The 13,304-nt window shown below is 44.8% G+C and overlaps 1 protein-coding gene across 7 annotated transcripts in view; it reads right to left on the bottom strand.

Moving 5' to 3' along the window:
- Nucleotides 1–13,304, bottom strand: part of EIF4G1 (eukaryotic translation initiation factor 4 gamma 1) — a 91,766-nt gene that overhangs the window by 73,390 nt on the left and 5,072 nt on the right. The window contains exon 1 of one of the 7 annotated variants that reach the window (XM_063306352.1): nucleotides 507–530. The exons of the other annotated variants lie outside the window; for them this stretch is intronic. The gene's annotated coding sequence lies outside the window, so the exon portion shown is untranslated. Of the gene's footprint in view, nucleotides 1–506; nucleotides 531–13,304 lie in introns of those variants that run through there. 7 annotated transcript variants of the gene reach the window in all.

Genomic DNA, 13,304 nt, shown 5'->3' with positions numbered 1-13,304 from the left:
CAAACCAACAAACTCCAGGGCAACCCTTTGGGTGAACGCGGAGGAGAGCAGATCTGAAATCAAGGATCCAGTTACTGCCTTTGGGAAGTTGATGAAGTCCTGAATTAACCAGACCTCCCACCCCCGAGGAGCCCAAAGGAAGTTCTGAAGAACACAAAGCCAGCACTGCACCGGAGGTAACCGTGGGGCAGCCCCCCCTTCCCACCCAAGTATGCTTGGTGAGTGTTCCACGCAAACCAGCTCTTTGCCAAGACCAAGACATTTTTCTGAGCATAGGCCCAATCCCATCAGCATGTTTGTAAGAAAGAGAAAGGGGAGGAAAAAACTGCTTTGGAACTTCTTTTCAGCCTAATGACAACCCTCTCTTCTCCTTAATGCTGGCCTATCTGGGACTGAGGCAAGCAGAAAGAAGAGATCCCCATGTGGAAGAGATCCTGCCCCATCCCACTCCCAACTCAAGACATGCACAGAAAATACACAGCTCAAGGAAGATGAAAAATACTCACCCAAGTAGGAAAACCCCAGGCCAATTTTGCAAGCAGCTGAGACTCTTCATCTGCCAAGCTTTGAGAAACAGGTTGGGGGTGGGGGGGAAGAGTGGGGAGGGAGAAAAGATCAGCCTGCAAACCGGCTGGTGCATGGCATGGCGGTTCGGGCTCGCCAAACATGGGCAAGGCAGGGGACAGCCCCCCACCCCCACCCTGGAAAGGCCGGGAACATGAGTGCCGGGAGCTGCCGGTGGTGTCAGATCGGTGGTGTCAGATCGCAGAGTCTGCTGCACTGCAGAGACATAGAGACAGGAGAGGAGAGGCAGCCTGAGGAGAACCAGGGAGCACCCAAAGCCCCACCCACAGTCACAGCCATTCGGTCCCAGTGCTGGTTCAGCACTGCCCAAACCAGTTGGAGGAAATCTCACACCCACGTGCCTGAGTCACTTGCAGTGCACAGGCTGAAGCAGCAGGAGAAAGAGGGCTGGCAACCTTAGGGCCCACCTTAGCCTAGCCAACACCCATCTGTGCTGCCACAGCAGGCGCGAGACAACGGCGCAGGAAACCTGGAGGCTGTGCCACTGCGCAGCACTTACACCCATGGGAAGCCTTCCTTCGCCAGGGAACGTGCCCGATCTCACCTCCACCCCGAAGCGCAGACAAGGCAGGTTGGGAAAAGGAAAGTGCCCATCTTCCAGGGCTACTCTGGGAAAGGGCAGGTACAAGGACCAGGGGAAGAGGGTAACGGCAGGGGCCTAAAGACCAGGCCTAAGAGATGCAGTAGGTGTATTTCAGGGGATTTAGCAAGCAAGGAGACCTACAAGTATCTGGGGAGGGGGGAAAGGTGACAGGAAGGAAGGAGGGAGAGTGCAAGGAGATGCAACTGCCTCTTCCTTTCAAATGCCCTGGTTTTGGCCCAGGGATGCGTGAGATCAATTTTTATGGTATCTCGCAATTCTGTTTGCTTTGGGCAAAATCCCTCTCAGCCTCAGTTACCCATCTGAAAAGGGCAAATAACAGCAACCCATGCCCTCTTTGCAAAATATAGAGAATGCAGTGCACTCTGCAAACTGAAGCAGTATCTAGCTATGATCCCTCCAGTAACCGCTTCTTGAGGACAACTGACTTATAAGGACTAAACTGGCATCCTGGATCAAGCCTATGCAATGTCATCTTCCGCTTTCAGTTCCAGGCAGGAGGTAAGAGGATCCCCTTTGGAGGATTTTACAACGGGGAGTTCCGGAGGCAGAATAAAGGTGGGACACAGTGTGGAGGGAAGCCAACCCAACTCAGGGGCATTCTCAGCAGCAGAGGAAAACAGCAGCTGAAGAATTCAGTGGCTGCCTTCCCACAGAAACACTTCCATCCTCTGATAAAAACAATCCCACAAGTCAGAGCACGCTGCGAGGAAAACGGTTCAGGATTTACCCTTCTAGCATTCAGGAGGCATCTGAAGCACAAGGATGGAAGCTTTCCAGAAAAGAAATCAGGAGAGGCAGTTCCCAAAGGCAATGGGAGTGAATTGCTACAGGCAATTGGAGTTTGCAGCAGGAAAGCAGTGGAGGACCAGGAGGGAACCAGACATTCAGCACAATTATAGGTGGCTTGTAACCTTTGTCCTACACTCTTCTTTTCTTCCCATGTTCAAAATGCTGCTGACAGCTTAAAAATACATCTTTGCCTCTTGCAGAATCTACCTGAGAGAACTGGTGCGAGGATGTTATTTGCTTTCACAGCCTTCCTGGCCATAGAGCCTTCCACCAACTTGAGTAGAGTAACCCTCCAAGCACATACACACACCATGACAGAGAGGACACACACTGAGGCCATCCTTTCTGCCATTCCAGATGTCAAAATCTCAGCAGCCTACTTGGGGCTCAGATCCCACCCAGAATGCAAACCATAGCAGGGTTGGGCATCTCCAGGAGAAAAGCCAATTGGGGAGAGCAGTAGGGAGGGATTCTGGCAGGGTTATTCTTACAGGGATCACTTGCTATGGGGAGAAAGTACCACCTTCTATGGCCCCACACTTAGGCAAGCAACCTATGGCCCCCAAATGTTTTGGATCCCCCTTCTGCTGGCCCTTGCCAGTATATCAATGACAAGGAACTGTGGGAGCTGCACTCTGAAACATCTGGAGAGGGTCTAATCACCACCCCTAGTTTTTATCAGTGCTGTTTCACATAGATGTTGCCAAACAGCTTTCCCTTCAGACACACTAGGACTTCAGTTTCTAGAATTCCTGCATCTGGAGATAACTGGAGGCAACTGGGATGGGGACCTGGAGATAACTGGGGGTAACTGGAAGGGGGAAGGCTGTCTTGGAATATTCCAAAATGGAAGTATGGAAGAATGGGAACTATAATCCACAGCTAAGGTATCCCAAATCCAAGGAGCCCAACCTGCAAAGAGGAACAGAGAATAGTGACTACATTTTGAGGGCTAAAGCCATAATTTCATTAACCTAGAGAAACATATGGAAGGAAAAGTCCACTAGCATATATAAAGGGAATGACTGAAATGATGCTAATGATCCACAAAAGACACTGTGGCTGACATGATCCACACAGCATATTTTCAAATGGCTATTTATTCCTAGGCCAAGCCCCAGTCCAGCCTTGTCCAGAATGGTCCTCGATTGGCTATATTGAGGGAGGGAAGCAGCATTACCCCCCCCCAACAGCTGCTTCCCACAAAAGCCAACCAGCTGACTGCGGTCAGATTCACACTCCTCCAAGACTTCTGCCATTCAAGGTCTTCTGACACAACATGATTAGTCAGGCCAGCCCCATTAAACAAACACTGGAAGGTTGAAGCCTGCAAAACTGGGGAGGAGGAGACTTAAAGCAGCAGCCACAAGGCATCATCCAGCCAGGGTCTTCTGAACATGACACCATGTGCTCGAGGCCAAACCCTGGTGCTTTAGGGCTGCGGTGCATCAAGAAAAAAACAAGAGAACAGCAAGGCTGCAGAGAGGATGGAATGTGAGTTCTCAGCTTGGGCAAATATACCAGCCTTCCCAAAACAGGCGCTCCCCAACTATGTTAAGATTTCAGTTCCCATAATCCCCCAGCCAGGACCATGCTGGCTGGGTGGTTATGGAAGCTCTAGTCCAACACAACAGGAGGACGCTTGGTTTAGAAAGGCGGCACAAACCCTTTTCTCATTTCAACTGCTTTCTTTAGGAAATGATCAACATCAGAAGGACCAGCACGTAACTTGTGCCCTGAATTACCAGTCTACACAACCCCGTTCTATTAGATCCGTCACCCTGATACGTTGTACAGAGATTAATAATGTGACTGCACTTTTCAGGGCTGTTGTGAGGATTGCTGGGATACTGCACGCAAGACACATCAATCCTCTTGAACTCTAAAAATGTTCTCTGAAAGCACAGGAGGGGCAACCTCAAAAGAAGAGGCAAGGAAGCAAACACCCATATATTCAGACAACCTGGGTTGCCAAAGTGCTTGTCGGAGCAAAGCTTTCATGATCAAACAAAATATTCCAGGCAAGGACTGTAGCAATGGCTAGAGTGGAATCTGGTTGTCCTTTTCCGGTTTCAGAGACTGCTGGGACTAGCATCCCATCTAACCCAGCAGATCCTTTCCCCTTTCAACACAGCGTACTATAATTTCCTTCATGGTCCTGTTGGCTATGAGGCCCATCATTATCGGACCTGCCATCCACATATTTGAAGGGTGTCCAAGCTTGAGAAGATAACTTCATGTAGTCTACAGGTGGAATGGGCTGTCATGCATTTTAAATGCTTTGACTAAAGATGAAAAACTCCAAAATATCTATGTATAATCACTGCTTGTTTCTTCAATAAACTTTCAGGCTTTGTCCTCACGGGAACAACAGAAAATTGTAAAAGATGCTTCTGCAAAAACTATTCCAGGGACGTTGTATTATTTCTGGTCCAGACTGTGCCCCCCACGAGAAAGACCCTGTTCAGTCAAGCCAGACGGTTTTGGGTTGCCCTCTTAGAAACAAAGAGCACCACCACAGGTGAGGGTGGAGTAGAAACTGCTTTTGTCAACATTCAAACTATTCAGGAAGGGGGTAAAGTTCTTACAAATGGCACATACACCTCTGCAAAGTTCACTTTTAATTCCTCAGGGAGGGGGGAGTTCACACATTACGGAGAGACACTTGCAAGATTATTATAAAAATATATTTTAAAATGCTATGTGTATGTTACATGTCCATACACACTGAGTTGAAACAGGCCACGCAGGCTGATCCAAGCCCTGCTCAATGTAGAATCCAAATTATGCTTCTCAAGCAGACGGCTAACCTCTGCTTGAGCCCATCCAACGCCAGAGAAGACCATCTTCCCTCTGGCTTAAACAAGGTTCCACTGTTAAACTGATTTTACCGTTTTCTAGTTTCTTCAACGTTCATTCAAGTCTGCCTTCCTATCACTTAAATAGTACTTTGTCTTTTGAGATGTGGACACAAGAATTCTAGGTGCTGGGGAGACTGTATGTGTGCATGGCAGCAAGGAAGGGAGTGAGAACATGCTTATTTGTGTAAAGGAAGGAAGTACATTTGTCAGGAAATCTGGAGGGTAGAGACTATGCTTGAGTGTGGGAAGCATGGGTGTTTGGATGCAAGGAAAGGTGGCAAGAGGGAAAGAAGTGATGTCCACTTGAGACTGGTGAGGTTAAGAAAAAAAACCAGTGAGGGAAATGATGTGTGCAAGTTTGGTGTGTGATTGTAAGGAACAGAAATGCAGACCTTGGCTCAGCCTGGTTTCTGTGGATGTGCCCTCAGGCGCTTCTGGAGTGCTGCAATAGGGCCAAGCTGGCTTGCAAAAATTCTATGAACTGCCAAGCCTTGCACTTGAGATGTGGACCAACCTCACCCTGTCCTGGTGTTCTGTGGTTTCTAATGCTTCTCCTTTACCAGGACAGTAAACATGAGGCAGATACCTTACATGTCCTCAAGAGTCCATTTAATTACTACAAGACAAATTTCAAAGTACTGCAACTTGCTCTCCATGGGCCTGCCCTGAAGATCACTTGGAAGCTACAGCGAAGGCGCCTCTCCATCTCCCTGAATTAAAATCACTACTGTAAGAGTCATTTTGGTTGCCAGTTGGTTTCCAGATGCAATTTAAGATGCTGATAGGCAATGTTAACATCCTATATGCCTCACAACATAGATATCTGCAAGGCAGTGTTGATGGGACCCACCAAGCCCCATCTTTGAAGGATTATCATCATCAAGGACCACCAGGGTGTGCCTTCTCCGTTGTTCTCTCTCTCTTTCGGATAGCATTCCACTGGAGACGAGACAGAGCTTTCCTAAATATGGGTGGATTTGGTGCTAACACCTTGCTGTTTCTCAGAGCCTTGAGGATTCCCATCCTGCAGGAACTGATATTTGTTACAGAGAAGGATTTTCCTCAATATAATGAATGGAAACGTTTTATTAGCAGTGGCAATGGCTGTCTGGTTTGTGTTAATAATTTCTAGCTTATTGTTTGTAGTGTACCATTTGTAAGCCTTTTGGTGGGACTGAGCCGCATATCAATTGCAGTCAGTAAACGAGCAAATAACTGATAGTCATAAAGACGTGGTTAGGAGAAAAAAAACCACCTCCTCAGATCTCCAGGCTCTCCCCCTTTTGGGAGAGATGGGCAGCAATAGAAATTTGAAAAATAAACAAATAAACAAATAAACAAACTGCCAGTAACACAAAGACTAGGCAGTGAAAGCAACCATGCTTTTGGATTAACAACCAGGGCAAGTACATGAAGCTTACTTAAGAGGCAGAGGACAACATCAGTGGGTTTCCTTCCACCTTTGCTGGCTCTGCTACTGATGAAAGCTGTGATTGGACCAAATCCCAGACCCATTTCAATTTTTCACAAGGCCCCAGATGGAGTATCACTATACTAAGTTAAAATCCTGGCCTGTCGGTGCTAAACACCAGGAAAAAAAAAACCCAAGACATTTAAGAAGGAGCACTGGGCAGGTGGCAGTCATAAATCTTCTTGAGGCTATGGCCAGAGGACTCCACAGGCTGATTACAGGGTTGTTCTTACACCAGCTCACCTACCTGGGCTGGCAGGCACCTGATTAAACCCACCCTGTAGTTGGAATAAGTATGTCAGGATTGTATCTCAATTATCCAGCCCAGCAGGTCAGTCACAGTCTATTTAAATACACAAAAAAACGTAAGTGATCAATAGGGCTAAGGCATGGTCTACTTTTATGAAACAAGGTTGTGTAATCCAAAACAATTACAGGATTTGTATTTACCAAAGAGTAATCTTATTGCTGTAAAATTCCCTATTTGCAAAACCACTGACAGTGAATATGAGCTGCCCAGGAACTCACAAAACAGGAATTGCACTTTGTTTTTCAACTACAGTACTTATGACAGCTTCCTATTCACTGATCCAGTGCTTCTGTGGTTATCCAGGCAGACTTCTTCCTTCAAAGCGTTTCTGGAGATAAAAAAGTCCATGAAATGTATTACTCAACTCACCAGAACCATTAGGAAATCCAAAATCACGTAAGCCATTTTGCTTACACTTCTTCCCTTTGACCCATCCATTTTCCCTGTATCATCTCCCCGTGCCAGCACAACTTAAGACTGTAAACTCCTTGGGACAGAAGACACCTCTTATCTCTTAAGGGTTACACCCACATATAACCAGAGGCACTGCTAAAGTGAGAGCAATAGTAATATACTGCCCCTTCAATTCACAAAAGCATCAAAATAATATTCTCTCCATTTCTGATAAACTGATCCCTTTTCAATCAGCCTTCTGCCTTTTAAGATAGTCATTACAGGAGCAGCAGCACATCCTTACAGGACAGCAAACTTACCCAAGCAGAGACACTCCTTTCACACTAAATACCTGTTTTAGTAACTCCCATATACTTTCATCTTGCCTTAATGCACATGATCATTAATTCTCCATCCACAATTCAGAACATCAATTATAACCCTTCCTGTATTCCTGAAGGCCAATTCACACCTTGTTACTTCTTCAGCAACATGACTCTAAAAGCAAGAAGTATGCAGGTTTTCCAAAGCTTTAAATATTCCAATACTTGCTAGGGTCTGTGGTAATTTCAGTCTAACATCTAGATCAGCGTTTCTCAACCTTGGCAACTTTAAGATGTGTGGATCAACTCCCAGAATTCCCCAGCCCACATGCTGGCTACGGAATCCTGGGAGTTGGAAGTCCACACGTCTTGAAGTTGCCAAGGTTGAAAAACACTTATCTGGAGAGTCCAACTTAGGGAAGGTTGAAGTTATTAAACCCGTGGAGTTGTCAGACTTACCTCAATCTGCCTTGCCTACCACAGGCAGTAGACAGGAAAATATTGAAACCATGGAAGGAAAAATGTTTTTCTCCTTTGCCCCTATATTCTCATTTCTATTCTAAACAGAAACTGATGCAACTTTTCACTACCAAACAAGGTATTTTACCACTTTCACAGCCTCACATATATATAATTTCTAATTTGCTATAGAGACCCAGGTTTAAGCCCACCCTCAGCCAGGAAAGCTCACCAAGTTATGACAGGCCAGTTAGTTTTTCTCAATCCAATTTTCCCACAGGGTTATTCTTGTGGGAAAAAAATTGGAGGGAATATGATGTACATCACCTTGAGCTCCTGAAGGAAAGACAGAATGTAAATCTAACAAATCAATAAATAAAATATTGTACATACTTAAGAAGCTCACCAATGTTATTTAAATGCTTTCTTCTGCCATGTTTTAGGATCAAGAAAACTACCAAGGCTGTTTACATTAGGGAAAAAAATCAATACACTTTCCTCAGAAATAAGGCTTACTCTCTATAATTTAGAGTTGCATAAGTATGTATGGGATTGCAGCTATACAAATGTAGGTGCCATCAAGTTTAGGTGTATACATATACACTCATCCAGCAAAAGGCTTATAAGACTACATATTCACTACAAGGAAAATATGTCCAGTACTGGGGGAAAAAGAGAATACAAGAACACAAAAGTTAGATATCATTTGAAAGGCAGGAAAAATGTAAAAGCTAGAAATGAAACTACAAATTAATAAAAAAGGTATTATGTAGACAGAATGTCAAACAGCCACAAAAACTGGGGAGCTAGTTTGGTGTAGGGGCTAAAGTGCTGGCCTAAAAACCAGGAGGCTGTGAGTTCTAGTCCTGCCTTAGGCATAAAAGCCAGCTGGGTGACCTTGGGCCAGTCCCTCTCTCTCAGCCCAAGAGCCAATCAGGCGTGATAGGAGAGTTCTAGTCCCGCCTTAGGCACGAAAGCCAGCTGGGTGACCTTGGGCCAGTCCCTCTCTCTCAGCCCAAGAGCCAATCAGGCGTGATAGGAGAGTTCTAGTCCTGCCTTAGGCACGAAAGCCAGCTGGGTGACCTTGGGCCAGTCCCTCTCTCTCAGCCCAACCCACCTCACAGGGTTGTTGTTGTGGGGAAAATAGGAGGCGGAGGAAGGAGTATTAGGCATGTTCGCTGCCTTGAGTTATATATAAAAAAGTGAGATAAAAATATAACAACAACAACAACAATACTAATACTCACAGAATATTTAGGTAAGAAATTAACTTTAAAATAATAGTGAAAACATTTGATAGATCCAGATTCAGAACAGGCCCTATGAAATCAAGAAGACAAGCAAGACAGGATCAATTTGGATCACAATTATTCCAATTGGACTATTCTAGGTCTACCTGGGTCTAAAGCCAAGCCCTTTAATTCCATCACAATTCCATAATGCTACTGCTTGATGTAAAAATACTGGTCTTACACGTTTTAAGTATATAAAACAGGAAGAATTTCATAAAATTATAAAATTCCTGTATCTGCTACCCCACCCAAGATTCATTCAAATTGTTAACAGTAGCAGACATACTATGGTGTGATTGCATCATAGCTTTATGGAGGGTTAGTGAACCACAATATACTCAATTAACTCAATTTTCTGGCTTCGTGTAATACACTGTACATAGTCTGACCCCATGGAGTAGGTTCCCACAAGACACCAGATTAAAATGTGACTGACTTACAACTTAATCTCTTGTGAAAAGGCAGGCTGTATGTGTAGGAGGCTCTTTCTCTGAATTTACTAGGAGCCTGCAGTGAAGGTTAAGCTCTAGTCTACCTCAGTGAGTACATGAAATTTGGCAAACAGAGGTTCATCCTCTTCTTCCAGCAACTTCAGGAAGGGGAGTCCCACCTGTATCAGCCAATTTATTTTGCATCTAAACTGATCTGTGGTAATCATTTTTTCCTAGGATTTGACTGAATCCTTCTTTTAAAAAGGAATGACATGGGAATCCCAAGACAACCATCTTCTCAAAGAATCAGGGCTTAGCTCTGTTTAATGTAGATCAGTTACTCTTTAATACCTTCTGATCACCTCCTTTATTTCAGGGCCATAGCGGAGACTCCCCTAATTCTGCAGTGAATGGGGAAATGAGGATTACAACTTAAATATATAATCTTGAAGGCAGCGAGGTTAACCACGCTGATGTAGCACGCACTTGTCTTAAGCAAGCCTTACTTATTTCCCCATTATATACATAGATCGAAGAAAATTTAGGCAGCAGCATGGCGGATCGGCAAAGCAATGGCTATGTTGGGGCAGCTACACTGAACCTCCAAGATCAAAAGCAGCATACCTCTAAATACTATTTGCTAATTACTATTTGTTTGTGGGATGACCTTCTCCCAAGAGTGCCTGCCCATCCCACACATTGTAACAGGGAGGACTTGTTCAGGTCCGAACCATGTCACCTTGTGAGACACAGGAGGTATGCCTCCTTGATGGCACCCCCCCCACCCTTTGGAACAATCTCCCACCCAGTATTAGTTGGTGCCCACCCTTCAGGTCTTTAGAAAAGCTTGGGTTAGTATAAGCAGAGCTCCCATTTTGTAGGAAATAGCCAATTTTAATTCTGATCACCATTTAATTGTTTGTTTTGTTTTACTAGCACGTACTGTTCTTCTTTCCCATTTTTGTTTAATGATATTTTACACTGCCCAAAGTAATGGTGTTTTGAGTTGGGCAGCCATATAAATGTTCCAAATAAATAAATCCCAGTTCTGGGGAACAACAAGAAGAGGGCTAAGATCTTGCTTATGCAATACTTGTAGATGTGCTGCTGATCAGCGTAAGAAATGGAATTACTTGGACATTTGTCCTGCTTTGGCAAGACTACTTTAATAGGGAGGTTGGACTAATAGCCTCATGACTGAAATGAGATTTGCATCGCAGACTTCTTGGCTCATAAGTCCACATCACTTCTCAAGCAATACTTATTTCAACTTAGGAGAATTAGAAGGAAGAACTTATTTCTCCTTTGCCTCTGGCCATACCATTTCCTGAAATGTCCTTTCTAAGGAGGCACCTGGAGAGCTACCAAAAACCCGGATAGCAAGATTTTCTTCAAATAACAAAGATGGGAAAGGGGGGAAAGGAACATTTGCACCTCCGCCCTAATTTTGGTTTCTTTTTCCTGCTGCTCCTGAAGGTAAGACTTGATTCCTTTGGCTGTGTGACTGGAAGTAAATTAGGAACCAAGAGAAACAGGCACTACCACTGAGAGAGGGTGATAGGAAAAGGATTTTCAGAATGAGAGGACAAGTCTCAGGACTATAAAATATTCCAGTGAACAAGCCCAGAAGCAAAATATATCATTTACCTAGAGATGCTGTACAATCAGAAACACGGCTTATCCTTATTATACAACATCTGGTCAAAATGGAGCACTTCAAGTAACTGCTACCCTGTTCCTACACAGAAAACTATACACAGATTTTGCACATGAAGAGCACATGCTTTGTCAATGAAGATATGTATGGATTCTATAAACTTCTTGCATCACACACATAGAGATGTGTGTCTTATCACCACTGATGAGAGTGATCACCGCTGAGGACAGCGTAGCCAGTGTGGCATAGTGGTTAACATGTTGGATTTGGACCCTGGATCAAGCCCCTACACTGAACTACAAAGGTTACTGGATGACTGTGGGCCAGGCACTCTCCCACACTGTTGTTATAGGGATGAAGTTACACATTGGGCCTTGATTCTCAGAGAGTATACAATATAAATGCAATAAACAATGACATGGTAAAGTGGGTACATGTAATTTCCCAGATATTAAATTAGCATCTGTGACCACTGGGTGAAAGGGAGCTACTGTGGCAAGATGAACAGGGTCATGTCCTTGGACATTGAAAAGCCTTGGGCTAAAATCCAGCTGGGTCACAAACTCACTGAGAAGCCCTGGAGAAGCCGCACTCCCACAGCATCAGCTTCTGAGCTGCATAATGAAAACAGCAATACTTAATATTTATGCAGGATATTTTTTGCATATTTCATCTAAACAAAGATGATAAAAGAAATGAAATACGAGCTACCACTACGATACTCACATTTCAGAACAGGGACTGATACTGGTTTATCAAGTAACTTACTTGCACCCTCCTTTTCTCCCGTTACGGAATTCCAGGCTGCACACACGGGGGTTCCCAGATGCCCCCCTCCTGAACACTAATCAGCTGCATCACAAGACACTGGGAGAGGTGTGATTTTTAACCAGGACCTTCATGGGCTACTGCTTAGTCTTGTAATGAATGCACTTGAAATGCCAATAGCAGAAACACAATCCACTGAGGATACTTGGGAGGACCCTGAATTCAGCAGGCAGCGGACAGGACTATTCAGAGAGAAAGAAAGCATAATACTTTGCCTACAAGGGGAAATAATTCCCAAAGGTTAGGGGACAACTACTTTAAAGCATGGCTGGAGAAATACAATGGAGGCATCTTATGGATGATAACCTCTAGAAATTCAACGTTCAGAAGAAGCTACAGCTGTCCTCTAACGTGGTTTTTAAAACATATTTGCCAGGACTTTACTGACTCTGGACAGGGATGAAAAGCAGGTAACTGTTTTTATATAGTATGACTCCTTCCATCCCCATCCAGGGCTTGTTCCTAAATGTCTTTATCCTATAGCTTAGGAATTTCAAATATTTCCCCAGCCCTTCTTTGGAAGCACACACCCATGTCTCCAGAGTTATCAAGGAAAACCACTGTATTCCCTCAGCACAACCAGTCTGACTAGAGGAAAACTCAACTACCACACTTTGCCCTTCCTTTGACGGGTCCAATACACTCTTACCGAAATGAGTGTAGATTCTGCCCATCACCAGGAGTAGCCCAGAAAAAGGGTTGGCTAGGACAACATGTGAACTGTAAGTTACCAACTTTCTCTGGAATCCAGGTTCCCTTAAAGGCCAAACCACAGAAAACCAGGAAATGTACAACAGAGGTTCAAAATGTCCTCCTTCCCCCTTTCTGTTAAGGAGTTGGAGTTGCTCCACACAGCAAACTCCCTTAAATCCCCATCCAAGCCCAGCTTAATGGCAGTCAACCAGGCTACAAAGGAAATACAGCTAACTGCAAGAACCACATCCCGATCGATACAAACACCTGTCAAAGCCACCACTGACATTCCAAGGGAACACAACTGCAGAGAAGCCTAGGAAAATCAGGTTCCACAGAGCCTCCTTCCCTCACCCAGAACAGGGCAAACATATGTTGGAGGCAGAGGAGACAAGGAAACACCACCGCCCCTCTCCCCAAATTGAGAGACCCACCAAATGAAAGAATCCAGAAGAGGGACAAACCAGGAAAGATGCCAAGGCGTATTTATCCTTCACATCTTTACAAAGGGAGGGAGATTTTCCTAAGAGCCCCTCTTGGGAAAGGGCTGGGGGGAAAGCAGAAGGCAGTCGGGGAAAAAAGGCCAGCCAGGGCTGTTTTGGGGAGGG

This window comes from Candoia aspera, chromosome 6 (genome assembly GCF_035149785.1).
Source record: "Candoia aspera isolate rCanAsp1 chromosome 6, rCanAsp1.hap2, whole genome shotgun sequence".
In the NCBI taxonomy this organism is placed as follows: Eukaryota; Metazoa; Chordata; class Lepidosauria; order Squamata; family Boidae; genus Candoia; species Candoia aspera.
This window is presented reverse-complemented; position numbering and strand designations above follow the sequence as displayed.